Raw genomic sequence first — 16,111 nt, 5'->3', positions numbered from 1 at the left:
TAGACTTTCATAATCTTCTCTGAGAAACTGAATGTTGAATGCAATAAGCATTTTGGTAAAACTTTGCATGAAAAAAGATGGAGCAACAATTTCTGCCTTCTCCATTATAGTTGCTTATCATATGTTATCTTGGAGCAAATGGAAAAGCTTTGATTCTCTGGTTTACAACCTGAAAAAAATCTCCTATGTCCTCTTCTCTTTCAGTAACACCTTCTTGCCTGCTTTTGGATGTCATAGGCAAGGACTTTGTTGATGGAGTGATTAAATGATGTGAAGTTTGTCCTTAGCAGTGAAGGTGATAATTACACAGAGAACAGCTTCTAAGGAAGAGGTCTCAGAATAAAAACATCAGCTGTGTGTTGCTCTCAGTAGCACTGGGCCTCTCTTCATTACTGCCCCATCACTCTTCTGAAATTGATTCCATTTCATCCACTTTAATGAAGTTTAACAAAAAATGTTGCTGAAGAATTTCAATGTCGCCTTCTCTTTCAGTAGCAGACTTTCATCAGAGCACTGAAAATAGCACCTTCTGTTCAATAAAGTAAGCAAAGTGAAACTATTAGCAAAAGTTGAATTCTAAAGTTTTCTTTTATTAACCAAAATGTTTACAAAGATTTTTTAAAGTTAATTTTCTTTTACAATAAAATATTTTATTCTACTTAATAATTCTAGGAATGCATCTTACGCTGTATGATATAAAATTACATTTATGGCCCAGTCACATGATTAGTTGAGCACATAATATTTTATCTTTTCCTGTGTTGATTATCTTTGCTGTAGGAGAGGTGATGTTTTCTGCATGTCAAAAAGGACAAGTTGAAGTGAAATTAATGAGTTTTTATTTTATTTAGGTTGTATTTTTGAGCCCCCTCTCCTTTGAGAATGGAAGAAATATAATGCAAGAAAACATCAAAATTTTGAGGTAACATCCTCAAAATCAGAACAGGGGAAAGATCCCAAAGATTTACCTGATTTTCTCAAATAATAACATGTTCTTTAATGTCATCTACCAGATATTTGCCTCTGAACAAACTTTGAGTGTGGAAGTTTCTTTCAGATAGAAACCCAATATCTGCATGAACCACAGCCCAGACTGCAGAACAGCAAACTGTTCAATGCACTGCAAATCCAACAATGCTCAAAGCAAAATCCCTTTAGTAGTTCCCAGTGTAACTCAGTTTATCTGCTAGAGTACCATATGCTGGACCAACGACAACATTCAATGCATCTGTTAAATCATATGTCAATACCAACTATCTCCAGCAAAATTACTAATACACTACTCATCATGACAATAGCCTTATCACATCCACATGTTTTTATATCATAAATGAGAAAACAGAATTTGGAAATAATGTGTAATTTTTGAACTCATAAACACATGCTAATGAACTGAAGAAACCTATAAATCATGTAAGTAACACAGATTTTCTCATGCTACATGCCTTTCCTTTAGGAATCCTTAATTTTGTTTAGCAAGAACAACACCATTTTTTGCAGAGGAAATGAGGGACAAAGTAATTATTTGTCAGTTGTTTTTTTTTTTGTTTCCCCATATTGTTCTTAAAACCCTAGTACTGGCCTAAGTGCTTTATAAAAATTTAAGATTTTAAAAAGTATAAACAAGAAACTTTGTCAAAGTGTTTAAATAGTTAAGAAGACAATGATCTACTTATCTAAGAAAATCTTATTTTATGTATAATCTGGATGGTGAGAGAAATTTTCCAGCCCAAATGGTCTCATGCTAATTCTTCATTGCTTTTATTGGGCTACAGAGGAAAAAAAGAGAAGAGAAGAGAAGAGAAGAGAAGAGAAGAGAAGAGAAGAGAAGAGAAGAGAAGAGAAGAGAGAATAAAGGCCTCTTTCTCACTGAAAATATGATCTGCCCATTAGACATCTATCTTATAAAATATTTATAATCAGTTCTGTCTTGGGATCTTGAGATTTGCTCTCTCCCAGTGATATTTGATAAGAGGTATTGTATCATTTCAGTATTATCTCCAAGGATTAGATTGGGATAGCAGTATTTGCACAAATAGAGTTTAAGCATCTACAAATCATTTTACACCAGAAACTATCACAGAATTGACATAGAAGAGAACAAATGAGCCTGAGTAAACACAGAAATACACATAAAGCAGGAGCTTCCCTCCCTGGCCTTGCTGAATATTTCCCTCACTGTTTGGAAATATGTGGAGAATATTTCTCCCCTCCTACTGTAAAGACTGGCTCATGAGATTGCACAGTAATGACAACTACATTGGAAAGAAAGCCTGCTGCATTACTTTATAAAACTAAAATCACTGTTTATGACAATTAAATAGTGCATGCCTTGCAGTCCCAGCAACAACCACAATCAGCACTGTGCAGTTAGGTGCATTTGCCTGGCCAAAAAATTTTAATTCTGCCAGAAGCTATAAAATATGGTTTAAACATGAAGTGATTAAACTGTGGCAGAAGTTCTCAGTACATGCATGCATCCTGGGAAGTACACACAGGGATGATTGGCTTTGCTTGACTCTTGGATGGTATTCAAGATTTAAATTTATTCTGTTGAAAGGGTGATAATGGTAAAAGTTTCTTGGGTTTGGTACTTTAATCTGTTATTTCAAGAAAAAAAACAAACTGCAAAAAAACCACAACAAAACCCCCAAGAAATTAACAAACAAATATAAATTTGTTTTAATTGCAAAATACTGAAAATGTAAGATTTATTATTACATAAGTCCCTCAACATTGATCCCGGATTTCAGTTCAAAGTTTTTTAGATGGAACTGATGATCTTTATGGTATGTCTAAAATGAAAATTCTTGGTTTAGATTTACAAATATACTGACTATAAAAACAATGTAAATAACCAATTATTTAATTAAGAATGGATATGACCTTTTAAGAATCAATGCAATTTCATTTTTACCAAAATTTTTTGTCACTTGTTTGGATTATGCACCTGTCTTCCTCATTCCAAAGATTTTACCTTTAGCATAAATCTAAAAAACCTTAACGTTCAAATTTCAGATTTTAATTTAATGGCATCAAGTTGGGGTTTTTTTTAGGCTCAAAGATCTTCTGTCCTGATAATTCTCTGATATACTTTAAATTGCTCTGAATAGTCTTTATTCATCACTTTGGAATAATTTTTTTCTGAAGACTTTAACCAGCCTACAAAGTATAAGACATTATCCTTAATCAAGGCAAATGGAAAAGTTTTAGAATGCCTCAGGCTCTGCAGGTCCTGCCAGAGTTTTATTGCTCCTTCAGATGTATCATTTTCTAAATCCAAATGAGGACATACAGAGTCTATTTCCAATTCTGATTCTAATACAAGAACTTTAATAGTCTGAAACAATATTCCATAGAGCCACAACACAGGGAAAGAAATTCCTAGCTGCTGTGAAACCTGCTCTACCTCATAGCACAACTCACATTTTCACGCAGTGTTATTCTCTTTTCCAATTTAAAGTGACATCCTTGGAGGGCTGTGTTAGGAAGCAGCAGTGGGAGCAAATGCCATTATGAGAGAAATCCTTCCCTGAACTGGGTTGACATTGTCTCATACAGGCAGCAGGCCAGCAGTCCCACACCATTAGTTGAAACTCACAGCTTTCTCTCATCCCCGAAGTACATGCAGCAGGATAAACTGAAGCAGCCTAAATCATAAATACATGTTTTAAAAATGAAATGTAGATAACTAGGGAAAAAAAAAATCAATCCTTTTTAACACTATTCCTGTTTTCCTTATATGATTTATATTCCCTTTTAAGTTTCAGAAACCTCTTCTTTATGAAAAATGTTTGTCAGACACAGTGGTCCTAGGTAGCCTCTAAATGATTTCTGTATTTTGTCTTTGGTGCTAGACTCTTCCAACAGAGATAGAGAGAGAGAGAGAGAAAGTGAGAGGGAGAGCAAGTTTTGGTTTTATCCCAGAGCGCATTTAAATTGTCTTCTGTCCAGGGATATTTTTTTACCCATAGCTGAAGATAAACAAATACCTTTACTTATTTCCTGAAGTTTTCTACATGCTGAACTACTGCTCAAAGAATTTGCAGCTGGTCATTCACTAGAAATTTGCAGATATCTTTCAGCATGAAAAATAACAAGATAAGGAGGACAGGACTGAATTCCTAAAGTTTATACCTGTGTTTAGAAGAATGGAAATACTTATATTTCTCAGAGTTTTGCGCAAAAAGGGTTGAATTTTGAACTGTCTTTGACTGTAGCATTTGTTACTACAAAAAGAAAATCTTAGTGGCTTATCATTTCCCTATCAGAATTCATTTTTTTTGCTGAAAATCCATTATAAACATAAACAACTTTAAAACTGGGCTGTTGACACTAATATCTTGATATCCCCATTAAAGGATCTGTTTGACCTCTTTCCTACTATAGATGTATAAATGTATGTATGTGAAAGATTTTTCACTGGTCTACCTTAATAAAAAGAGTCTAATAAATAGGGCAGATTGCTGAGTAATTTAACAGGAAGACAGGAAATGGCAGTGCAGTTTTCATTTAAGTTTGTGGTTTTGCATACATAAAATCCTTCTGCCATTGTTAATAGTATCAAGAAATAGTTTCAAATTATTTCGGATTTTTTTTTTAATGGAGTACCACATTTCTTTAGTTCTCTGTTAAAATGCTGAGATTACTACAAACAGCCCTTTTGCCAGATGTTCATTCCCCTTTGCATCTATATAAGAAACAAACAGGCAAGAATTTCAGTAGGAGGAAAGAGAACATAGTGTCAATGTGGCAAAGTAAAATAGCAAAGAGTCTGTGCAAACAATACATGAAAAATTACCCTTGAGGTCCCACAATGGTGTTCTGAAATTGCTCAGATCCAGCAATGTGCCAAGGGCTGCTTCAGCGACCTATTTTGGACTGTGGAAACAATCACCCGTGAGTTAAAGACAGGCCTGTGAGACCCTGCAGTTCCTTCCTAAAAAATGCTTTTGTATCTGCATTCTTTTATACAGCTCAGACATACTCCAGCTTGAGCCTTAAAGGTAGAAAATTTTAAGTGTGCACTTTTCATATGCAATCCCATCTACCTTCAAATTTTTATTGCTGTAACATGTTTACAGAGACCTATAACTGTCTCACAGATGATGTCCAAGCCAGTATTTCCATTTGCAGATCTTTTAATCTGTGAAAAATGAAAGCAATGGAATATTTTATTCTATTAATACTATTCTCTAGAATAGGAAAAATAATTTATTTTATTTCTGATTTTTATCATTGATTGGAATTTAAAGAAATATGTACAAATACACCCAAAGAGATTAATATAATAGTGGGAAATCTGCCAGTTTAATTTTACTGGTTGCATTACAGTAGTACTTACATTCTTTATTGGCAATGCCTGTAATAGTAAATTAACATGCACAAGGGAATGGGAAGAGGCAATGCCACAGAGCCATTGCTACTATTACCTTGGTTACACAGATGTTTGCACAGACCAATCCTGGGCACAATACAGGGGACTACACTGACCAAACAACTCCAAAAGGCACCATAGCTTCAGAGATTTAACCATCAGATGTGAGCTGTGAAATGACACTTGTTCTCAGAGTTAGAGAGTGCTCTCTGGTTGCTTCCTTTGATAATACAAATATAAATGTTACAGACTTGTGTATTTGTGCAGCTAAACTAAAATGCACTTATCTTCAGAAGATAAGGGTCCTAGTATAAAAGGAGAGCAATAGAAAGAATCTCAAAAAGATCCTTGGAATTTCTGCCAACACAGGGTTCTGCTGCCTCCTGTTGTCTGGATGTGGCAGAGATCTATGACAATTCTAATGCTGGCAGAGGGCCATTATCCTAACCAGTCATGCTTTGATTCTCTGGTTCCAGATCTCTGTACCTGATCTAACTGGGAGTGTTGTTTGATACATTTTGCTCCTTTTTTTTTTTTTTTTCATATTTGCACTAAAAGACAAAAACATGGGGCAGACAACAAAACCAAACCAAAACAAAACCCCAAACAATAAAAAAAAATAAAACAAAAAACCAACCCATGATAAAGATGTAGACTGTGAAGGAAGAGAAGCTTGTTTTGGGGAAAGAAGAAGAAAAGTGAAGCAGGATTGACAACACAAGATACCGGACTGAAATAGAAATAATAAAAAACTCTATCAGCAGAAAGGAAAGAATCTCTTAATATCCTGTTTCTCAAGGGTTTCATAACCCTTTGCTTTTCCTACTGGACTCTGTAGAGCAGTAAAGGATGCATGAAAATCCTAACCAGTCATGCTTTGATTCTCTGGTTCCAGATCTCTGTACCTGATCTAACTGGGAGTGTTGTTAGATACATTTTGCTCCTTTTTTTTTTTTTCACATTTGCACTACAAGACAAAAACATGGTGCAGACAACAAAACCAAACCAAAACAAAAACCCAAACAATAAAAAAAAAACAAACAAACAAAAAACCAACCCATGATAAAGATGTAGACTGTGAAGGAAGAGAAGCTTGTTTTGGGGAAAGAAGAAGAAAAGTGAAGCAGGATTGACAACACAAGATACCGGACTGAAATAGAAATAATAAAAAACTCTATCAGCGGAAAGGAAAAAATCTCTTAATATCCTGTTTCTCAAGGGTTTCATAACCCTTTGCTTTTCCTACTGGACTCTGTAGAGCAGTAAAGGATGCGTGAAAAGAACTCTGCTCCTAGGGAAGTCCTGTCAAAAGATTCTTGCCATGCTAAATGTTTTCTTTGTTGAAGAGGGAAGTATCATGGGGACTCATATCTTCCAAGGTGAGTGCATAAAACATCCAGAGAAAAGTGCACAGGACAGTTCATAAAAAGAGAAACTGGAGATTTATATAAGTTATACTTTGAGATTTGAAAAAGAAAAAAAAAAACCAAACAAAAAAAAAAAAAACCAAACCTACTTTAAAAGTACTTTAAAAGCACAGACACTCTGAATTTCTTTGTTATTTTGGTTATTTAGGTGAGCAGCGCCTACTGCTTTTCTACTATGGTTTATATTTATGGTTCATCTCTAAATCTCCTAAACAAAAGGTATTTCATTATCTCCTTCCATGTAGATGCGATGTTTCTTGGGGGAAAAAGGAGTCTCAAAAAACACAAACAAAAAAGTTTTTAAAAAACCTACTCCATTATTCTCCTCACTGTTTTGTTTTCTGTAGTTTCCTTTACCCATGTTCTTTATTTTCAGTTCTCTTCCCTCACTGTCTTTGTGTATCCCCAGTGACAGCAAAATATTTCATTTTTTTCAGTTTTATTTCTTTTTCTGGACTTCCATAATAACTAGTTTCCTGTAGTTACTCTTCTCTCAATATTATACTTCCTGTATTGTTCTGCTTCCCCTCTGTCGTTACACTCTGCTGGATATTTCTCTCTACTCTGTCTAGCTGATATTTCTCTCTATTTTTTAAATCTTAGCTTTCTTGTTTCCTCTCTCAATGTGTAAAGCTTCTACTTACATCTAAGGATCTTTTTAGTAACAACAGATACTATTCATTTTTTTAGGATATGTTGTGGGCAGAGCTTCATCTCTAGGAATTTTTTTTTGTCGTTTTGATTTACATAAGGGTAAGCTACTCTTTCCTATGAGTAAAATCACACAATTACAAATTTGGATATGTTAGAGCACATTCTGCTGTTTTGTCTTTTTCGGTATACTGTTTCTACAAAGGAGTCTGCTCTTTTTCATTTCTACACTATTTCAATAAAAAATTATTAACTATGAAAAAACCTTGTGTATTTTCATAGCTTGTTCTGTAGACAAACATTGAGGTATGCAGAGCCTATCATCTGGTGCACCTATCTACAGGAGGGACTGTAGATAGATGCCAACTGATAGACAGATTATAAGTATTCATAATCAACAAATAAAGTAGTCTAAAGAATAGTTGTGCTTTTATTTACCAAAGTTTGGGTGAGTGATAATAAATATTTTGTTTCTTATGTGATTGGCAAGGATTGAAAACAGCTGCCAAATTTTTTATTCTCAAGCTCACTTTGCCTGTGTTCAAAAAGGAATTAGTTTCTTGGTGTTTATAATACATGAGCCATAGAAAAGACTTGACAAAGGAGCCCTATCTGTAAATCAGTCCCTCTTGGCTGTATAGGCTGTTGTGGTGTGTTCTCATGGTGTGCCTCAGTTTCCAAAGTCCTACCCCGAAGTTTCCTTCCCCAGGTGGGGTATCAATCACCTCTTTTTTTCCCCACCCCTGACCCCTGCTGGGCACTGCCTATCAACACAGAAATTCCAAGGGGAGCGTCGAGTGATTGGCAGGTTCAAAGGATGCTCTCCACCCCCTGGGGGGCCATTGGCCCACCCAGGTGTCCTTCTCACCTGAGACCCCCTCCCCTCATACCTGGTTGGTGCTCCCTGTGTTCCCTCCTCTCCCTCTCTCCCCAGGTAAAAGGGCAAGCACAGGATGTGGTTGGGAGTTCTGTTGGAGCTGTTGCAAGTTTGAGAGGCCATGCAGCCTGAAATAAAAACTCTGGATTAAAAACTCTCCATCAGGACCCATTCCTTTCATCTCCTCGCCTTAAAGGTTTCTCCAGCTCAGGAAGGCTTGAGGAGTGACCCTCATCAACAGCAAGCTCCAGCCCTAAGCACTGGAGCTCGGGATGTGTCTGGACTTGTCCCCACATGGCTAGCTGTGACCACAGATAGCTGAATAGCATCTATGGGGAGAAAACTGCACAGGTGCTGCTATTTGGTCAGCAGCTGGGACCAGACAGACCAAGGCAGTCCCGTTCAGTAATATTGGTAAATTCCAATTTATTCCTGTGCAGGCAGGCAGCTGCTGCAATTAGGGAATAGACTCACTCGGTTAGGTTGTGCAAGTGTTCTGTAGAGATGAAGGCGAATCAGTCAAATTTCATTGGGTATTTATAGCTAAGAATGAAAAGCTGTAATCTCCATCAAACACAGTGTGGCACACAAGTCAAGGGAGGGGATTCTGTCTGTCTGTTCTACTCTCATGAGACCCCACCTGAAGTGCTTCATCCAGCTCGGGGGTACCCAGCACAAGGAGGACATGGACCTGTTGGTGCAGAGAAGGGCCACAATGATGATCAGATGCTCTGTCTCCTCTGGCAGGCTAAGAGAGATGGGGTTGCTCAGCATGGGGAAGACAAGGCTCCAGGAACACCTTAGAGCCCTTTGCGGTACCTAAAAGGAGCTACAAGAGAGCAGGAGAGAGACTGTTTACAAAGGCCTGTAGTGACAGGACAAGGGGTAATGGTTTAAATTGATGAGCAGTTAATTTAGGATATATGAGAGTGGTAAAACCCTGGCACAGGTTGCCCAGAGAGGTGGTAGCTGCCCTCCAGGGAAACATTGAAGGTCAGGTTGGACAGGGCCTCAGCGACTTGATCTAGTTGAAGAAGTCTCTGTTTTTTGCAGGAAGGTTGGGCTAGATTACTTTTGAAGAGTCCCTTCCATTCAAAACATTCTATAATTTTATGCTCGTCAAGGACACTTTGGCTTTGTAAGTATAAACTAAACACAATATTTTATTTACTCATCAACATATGTGTTTCCCTAGAAGTCATAAAAGGCAGAGCATCATGATATTATATTATTTTAAGGTTAGAGTGCATTTATAAATGTCTGGTTTTCTTCTTCCTTCAGATGAAACACATATATATATATACCAAATTTTTTTAGTAGAATTTTTTTTTTTTTGCTAACCTTTCTCTTACTGAATACCTAATATGACTATTAGAGACAAAATTTCACTTTGAAGTCTACCAGAAATAATGCATATAAAATAATCTTGTAGGAAGTATGACAGACATATTTTGGTTTTTCAGTCAAAATCTTCCATCAGTGTCAGATTTACTAGAAGTATTAGTCCTAGACTTGCCTCCACAATGATTAACATATAGTCTGCAGAAGAAGCTTTCCATTCTGGAACTCAATTATCAAATATCTTATTTATGGTGTATGGGATGGAGAACATGGTAAAAAGAATATGTGGAAGCACAAGGTTACTTCTGTGTGGTTTTATTGTCTCAAGCCCTTACATTTACAACTTGTTTGATATCCAAACATTAAGGAGATTTGCCTTTGCCATACTTCCTGCTTGATAAGAATGTCAAGTCTTATGTCAAATTCTTCCAGAACCACAAAAAGAGAAACTCAAGTAGTGTTTGTAAAGGCAAAAAAAGAGAGAAATTTTAAGATCTTTACCCATTTTACAATAAATAATTTTTTTTTATAGTGAGAACAGGGTTTCCTTCAGTATCAGATGTGACACCAGAAATCATGTCAGTGCAGTTTTATGCTACATTAGCACACTGACCTCCTAATGGATAGGAATTCTGCCTTTGATGTTTAAAGGTCATTAGTTTCCCTCTAAGTTTCTATTTTTTTTCCTTGCTGCTCTTTTACATAAGTGTTTAACCTTGAATTCATAGGTTGCTTTTTCATCATGCATGAATATTTAACATTGAATTCACTGCCTGTCATCTTATAACTAGAAGAAAGACTTGTAGTTATCAGCTTTACCCAATTGAAGGACAATTTTTGTCTTCATTTATCAAATCTCCAATTATCCCCCACCCCTCCCATTTTAATTGGGAAATGATATTGTTAAATAAAAATAAAATATAAAATATCCAAACAACAAGGGTTATTAAGAAATGGCAGAGTGGCTCCCTGTAGGGCAGCTTGGCAAAACCTTCTAGCAATATACTTTTGCTCAGATCTCAAATAAAACAACAATAGTCAGCACTTAATGAATTTATATCACATTTTATGTCTTTCTACACATCACTTGATGTTTTGTTGTCTGCTGTTCCTTTTAGAGATTTCCCTTGTTGGTAATGTTTTTATGTTGCTACCAGGTCTAATTTGGCTTTCAGCTAAGCTTTTGAATTTTTTATAATAAAGTAATTTACAGATGCTAGAAGATAAATTAGCACTGCAAATGCAGTTAAATTGCATAATCACCCAGATTGATTTTGTGTTAGCCTTTGAGATGTATAGATACCTTGTGGCATCTCTGTCAAGAAAAGGCAGTGAAAGCAAAAACCTTTCAATTATTCTGGAAAACAAGGAAAAACATGTCAAAGGACAAGAGAAATAGTACAGCTGTTTGACTGAAATGCCTGTGGTTTATTATGTTCAATATACAGGTAGCATTCAATATTGACATTAACTGTCTCCCCACGCAGCATACACCACATAACACTCTTTCACATAAAACTCAATTTGTGTGTACAGCAAAGGGTGGGATTTATTTGTTTGGTTGGTTGGTTTGTTTTGGCATTGTCATTGATTTGGAAGGAAAATAATAATAATGGAGACTTCAGTGACTTTTGCCGATTAATTGTGTTCAGAGGAGACTTCTTGAAACAATTAGGGCATCCCAGGATTAATGTGATCAGGAGAATATGTCCAAGAACATGTGCAGAATACAAAATTATCCTTCTAGTGGATAAAAACATTTCAGTTAATACAAGGAGCTTAGAAGTTTAGAATCAGAATAAGTACAATTTAGCTGCTAACATGGTAAGAGCAGAACATTGTCACTTGCAGGGACAGTGAGTGGTAACCACGGCTTTCTTTCAGTATGTTCTGTGTTGCAGTCATGGGGATAGATATGCCAAGTATTTCAATTCATGAGATGGGACTTTTACAGATTTTACATACCAAATCTGTGATCCAAACATATTGCCTTTAGCTGCTGGTTAAGGCAGTAAACATCTCTGTATTTATCACTGGAGAGAATAAACTACTTCAATCTGCTTGTAAAACACTCAGAGTAACTAATTTTACTACCCTCAGAAAAGCCGGATTTTTTGTTGCATACTCACAGTCATAAAGCCAAAAAGATGAACTCAGGACAAGTCCTGGTGATGTAGATAATTGAACAACACATAAGTGATCTAAAAACAGCTTGCAATTAATAACTTGCTAATGCTCACTGCAAGTCACCATCACTGGTGACACTCAAATGCACCGATCTAGAAATCTTGGAGCTTATGTTTTGTTGATGTTGTCCTTTCAAAAGAAGATGCATGATTTCATCATGAAAGGGAGGTAAATCACAACTTGGTATGGAGCCCATAACAGCAAAGAACACAAAAACAGGATAAGAAAAGTGGGAAGAAAGTTTTTAGGGCAAATAGAAGACCTGGTTAAAAACTTGTAAAAAAAAAATTAAAAAATAAATAGTATGGTAAATATATCTTCAAAAACAGGAAAGTGGAGGGAATCAAATGAGTAAGGCAATGCATGGGAAATGGAGAAATGCCTACACACTTTGAGTTACAGAATTAGGTTTATTCAGTTTTTCCTGGAATGATAATAGAGTTCCTATATAGAAATAACATTTTCAGGTGAACATTTCACGGTTGGATGAGAATTAGATTTTGTCACACATTTGCACTCATTTATTTTTCTGTTATTTAAAAAAAAATATTATCTTTGATTCTTTGTCTCGTGTTTAATTCACTAACAGTTATGGAGAAGAAATTTAGTTAACAGTACATAAACATTCAGTGGCAACATTTAATAACATGTTTTTTGGATAATTTGCAACAATATAACTTGTGTAAGGTGTTGACAAGTTTCAATAAAACTCTTCTCAAAATAAAGAACCAAAGTGACATTTGTACTTCTAACACTCTTATGTTAAATATGTTGATGGATATGATGAAAGCTTTGAGTGTTTCTGAGAACATGCTAAGAAATAAATTACTTATAATTGATAGGGCAAAAGGAACATGTTCTCTGTTATGCTATGTGAAAGGAAGTTTAAAAAACCTCAAACAACTAAACACCTGAAGTGTTAATATTTTCTCTCAAATAAAATTGTTTAAAAAAAACAGAGTACCTTGTCTAATTTGACTAATATTTCCATCAAATAGGAGTAAGTTTACATAAAATGCTATGTAAGCATGAACTACATGAAATCAAACTGGAGAATTTGCTGCATATTCAAGGTCATCTTTGAAAGGATATCTTTTGAGTCAGAACCTGTGCTAGGGCAGATTTTTGCATGTGAGGCAAAGGACAATTTATATTTAAGGAAAATGTATATAAGTTTATACAAAAGGTACTTTATAAATACATTGTTATAAGTTAGGGAGATATATAATTGTCAGCCAAGATGAGACTCAACATCTGGAAATGGTAAAGTTAGAGATTTTTTTTTCTACTTAATTTAATGCATCAACCCTTTTTAAAACACTGAGATCCTAAAGTCAGATTGTTTGTGTTATGCAGAGAAACACTGACACAGACCAAACTGAACATAGCCAAATGAAAGGGAGAGACAGTCACAGCCTCTGTGGTTGAATGCAGCAATGCAAGGAAAGAAAAAGACTGAAAGAGAAAATAATCTCTCTCAGGGTTACTGTTTCACTGTTTCCCTAGACTCTCCACAAATTAATATTGTCTAAAAATAAAAGTGTTTCCTGGAAAGCAAACTCAAGTAAAGTTGAAATGAATAGAATCATAGAAAGACAGAATCATAAATAAGTTGTGTTGGAATAGATCATTAAGAGCAAATATTCACCCAGCACTTCTAAGTCCACCATTAAGCCGTGTCCATAGTTGCCACAGCTGCATATCTTGTAAATACCTCCAGGGACACTGACTCACACTCAAAGAATCATAGAATCATAGAATGTTTTGGATTTCAGGGGTCATTCAAATATCATCTAGTAAAAGCATCTCTGCTGTTAGGGTTATCTTTCACTGGGTCAAGTTGCTAAAACCTCTTCTCCCATGAGCTTGAACACAGCCACTGACAGGGCATCCACTATATCTACAAGCCATCTGTTCCAGTGTATCACCACCCTCACTGTAAAAAATTCTTTCCATTTTATAAATTAAAATCTACCCTCTTTCAGTTTAAAATAATCACCTCTTGTCCTGTCCTTTACAAAAAGTATCTCTTTAACCACTGAAAGGACATAATAAGATTTGTTACTGTTCTTCCCTATTCTCTCAGCCTTTCTTCACAGTAGATATTCCAGCCTAGTAATTATTTTTGTGGCCCTCCTCTAGACCTGCTCTAAAAAGTCCTTTTCCTTCTTTTTGTGAGGGCCCCAGATCTGGATGCAGTGCTCCAAGTGGGGCCTTGTGTGAACAGAGGGGCAGAATCACCTTCTTTGACTTCCTGCCCACAGTTTTTTAATGCAGTCAAGGACATGGCTGACTTTCTGTACTGTACCTGGAATGTGCACCCACAAGGAAGAATGAGCACGGAACAGCTGATGAAAAATATAAAAGAGAGGTAGAAAAGGAAATTTAAAAAATATCTAAAAAGATAAAAAATATTTTATTACTTTTAAGGCAGGAAAGAATCATTCCTTCATACTTTGAAGAATCATTCCTGGACTTTGTATTTGCAGCAGTCAGTTAATAATTCAGGGCTAAACATCCAAAACTATTGGTTCTCTTTTATAAGTGCAGATTGGCAGGCATCCTCCAAAAAGATCATTGGACCTTCCATCTTTTCTTAGGCTGGCATGAATTGCCTTCCAGAGAGGCCTCTCTTTAATGAGAACAAGGGACTTGGATAATGAATATTAGGTAATAAGAAGCCCGTCTTTATAATATAGTTGTCACTACAGTCTTTATTCCTGACAAAGCAATAGACTTTGCATAGAAATTATATATCTCACCATTGTGATGGGATAGAACTGTGTCTTCATTGCAAAAATGGCATTATGTTACATTTATCCATCATGTTCTGTCAACAAGACCATATTCTACTTTCTTTGAAAATTTTCCAGCTCAATGTATTGATAAAACACAATTCTTAGTGAATATGCAATTGCAGAGAAAGTTCAGAGAGCGCATGAGGAATAAAGACTCTTAAAAAAATACCAAAAGGACTTCCTCTACTAGTCCTGAAAAAATCCATCTAGACATTTTGAAAGGCACCTCTCCCTAGAAATATTTTTTATCAGAGGACAGAGTGGTTTTGTAACATATTTAACAGTTTATAAGAAAACAAAACTATAAAGGCTTGTGTTCTATTAATTCTTGACAAATTAAGAAAACACTGGTAGAATTATGAAATCTGCCTATTTAAAGCAATTATTTGTAAATTGAAAACGTTTTTGGACTAAATTTATTACATACCTCTTTGAGGCAAACTGTGTTTTGTGCTAATTTAATTACTGTTCTATGATTTGTACTCTTGCTGTTTTTTCACACACTAGAATTTTCTATCTCAGTGCTGAACTAAACATAATTTAATATAAAATTTTTGCCCATTAAACTTTATTTTTTTTAATAATCAATAAACATTAGTCCATTGCTTCTAAAAGAAATTTATTTTTGACCCCCCCTGGTCAGCCTGTTCCAATATATGACAACCCTTCTTATGAAGAAATTTTTCCTAATATCCAATCTAGACTTCCCCTTGTGCCACTGAGGTAATTTCCTTGTGCTATTGCATGTTATTTGGAAAAGAGACTGACATTACCTTGCTACAACCTCCTTTCCAGTAGTTGTAAAGAGTGATAAAACTGAGTTTTGTGCTGAAATTACCCTTATTTCTTCATTTCCTATAAGAACAAATTTAAATATTTTGTTTACTTAATTAAACAAAATTAAACAGATTTTGTTTATTTAATAATTTAGGCCTGCTTTTAAAGACGTAAATCTGACCCAGCATCATGAATTCCCACTGCAGACATGTCAAAATTAAGGCAAAAATATATTGTCTTAAAGATTAAAATGTGATAATATTTCAGATAAGAAAGCTACAATAATTTAACATTTTCTGGAATTCATATAAATTTGATCAGTATTTCTCACATTAAGCAATGTGATGTCTTGAAAGAGAGATTTTCTGAATTACAGGTGATTAAAGGAAACATAACAATTAAAATAATTTGTCTTCCTAAAAGGGGTTTTTCTTCTAGCCCAGAGAGCACATCAAAATCGTGATCACTGGAATGAACATTTCTATAAATTTCTTCTTTTTTCTCTATCAGTTTAGTGTTTTCTTAAATAGAAGAAGGTAACAGTTACTTTCTAAGTGAAAATTGGCAGGGATAATTTACCTCCTAAAGGCATAATTTTATGCTAAATGGTAGTACAGCTGAGGTACCTTGACCTTGAAATTACAGGGACTTATATTTAATTTTGGATGCATGTGCA

This window comes from Passer montanus, unplaced genomic scaffold (genome assembly GCF_014805655.1).
Source record: "Passer montanus isolate IOZ18808 unplaced genomic scaffold, ASM1480565v1 scaffold6, whole genome shotgun sequence".
In the NCBI taxonomy this organism is placed as follows: domain Eukaryota; kingdom Metazoa; phylum Chordata; class Aves; order Passeriformes; family Passeridae; genus Passer; species Passer montanus.
This window is presented reverse-complemented; position numbering follows the sequence as displayed.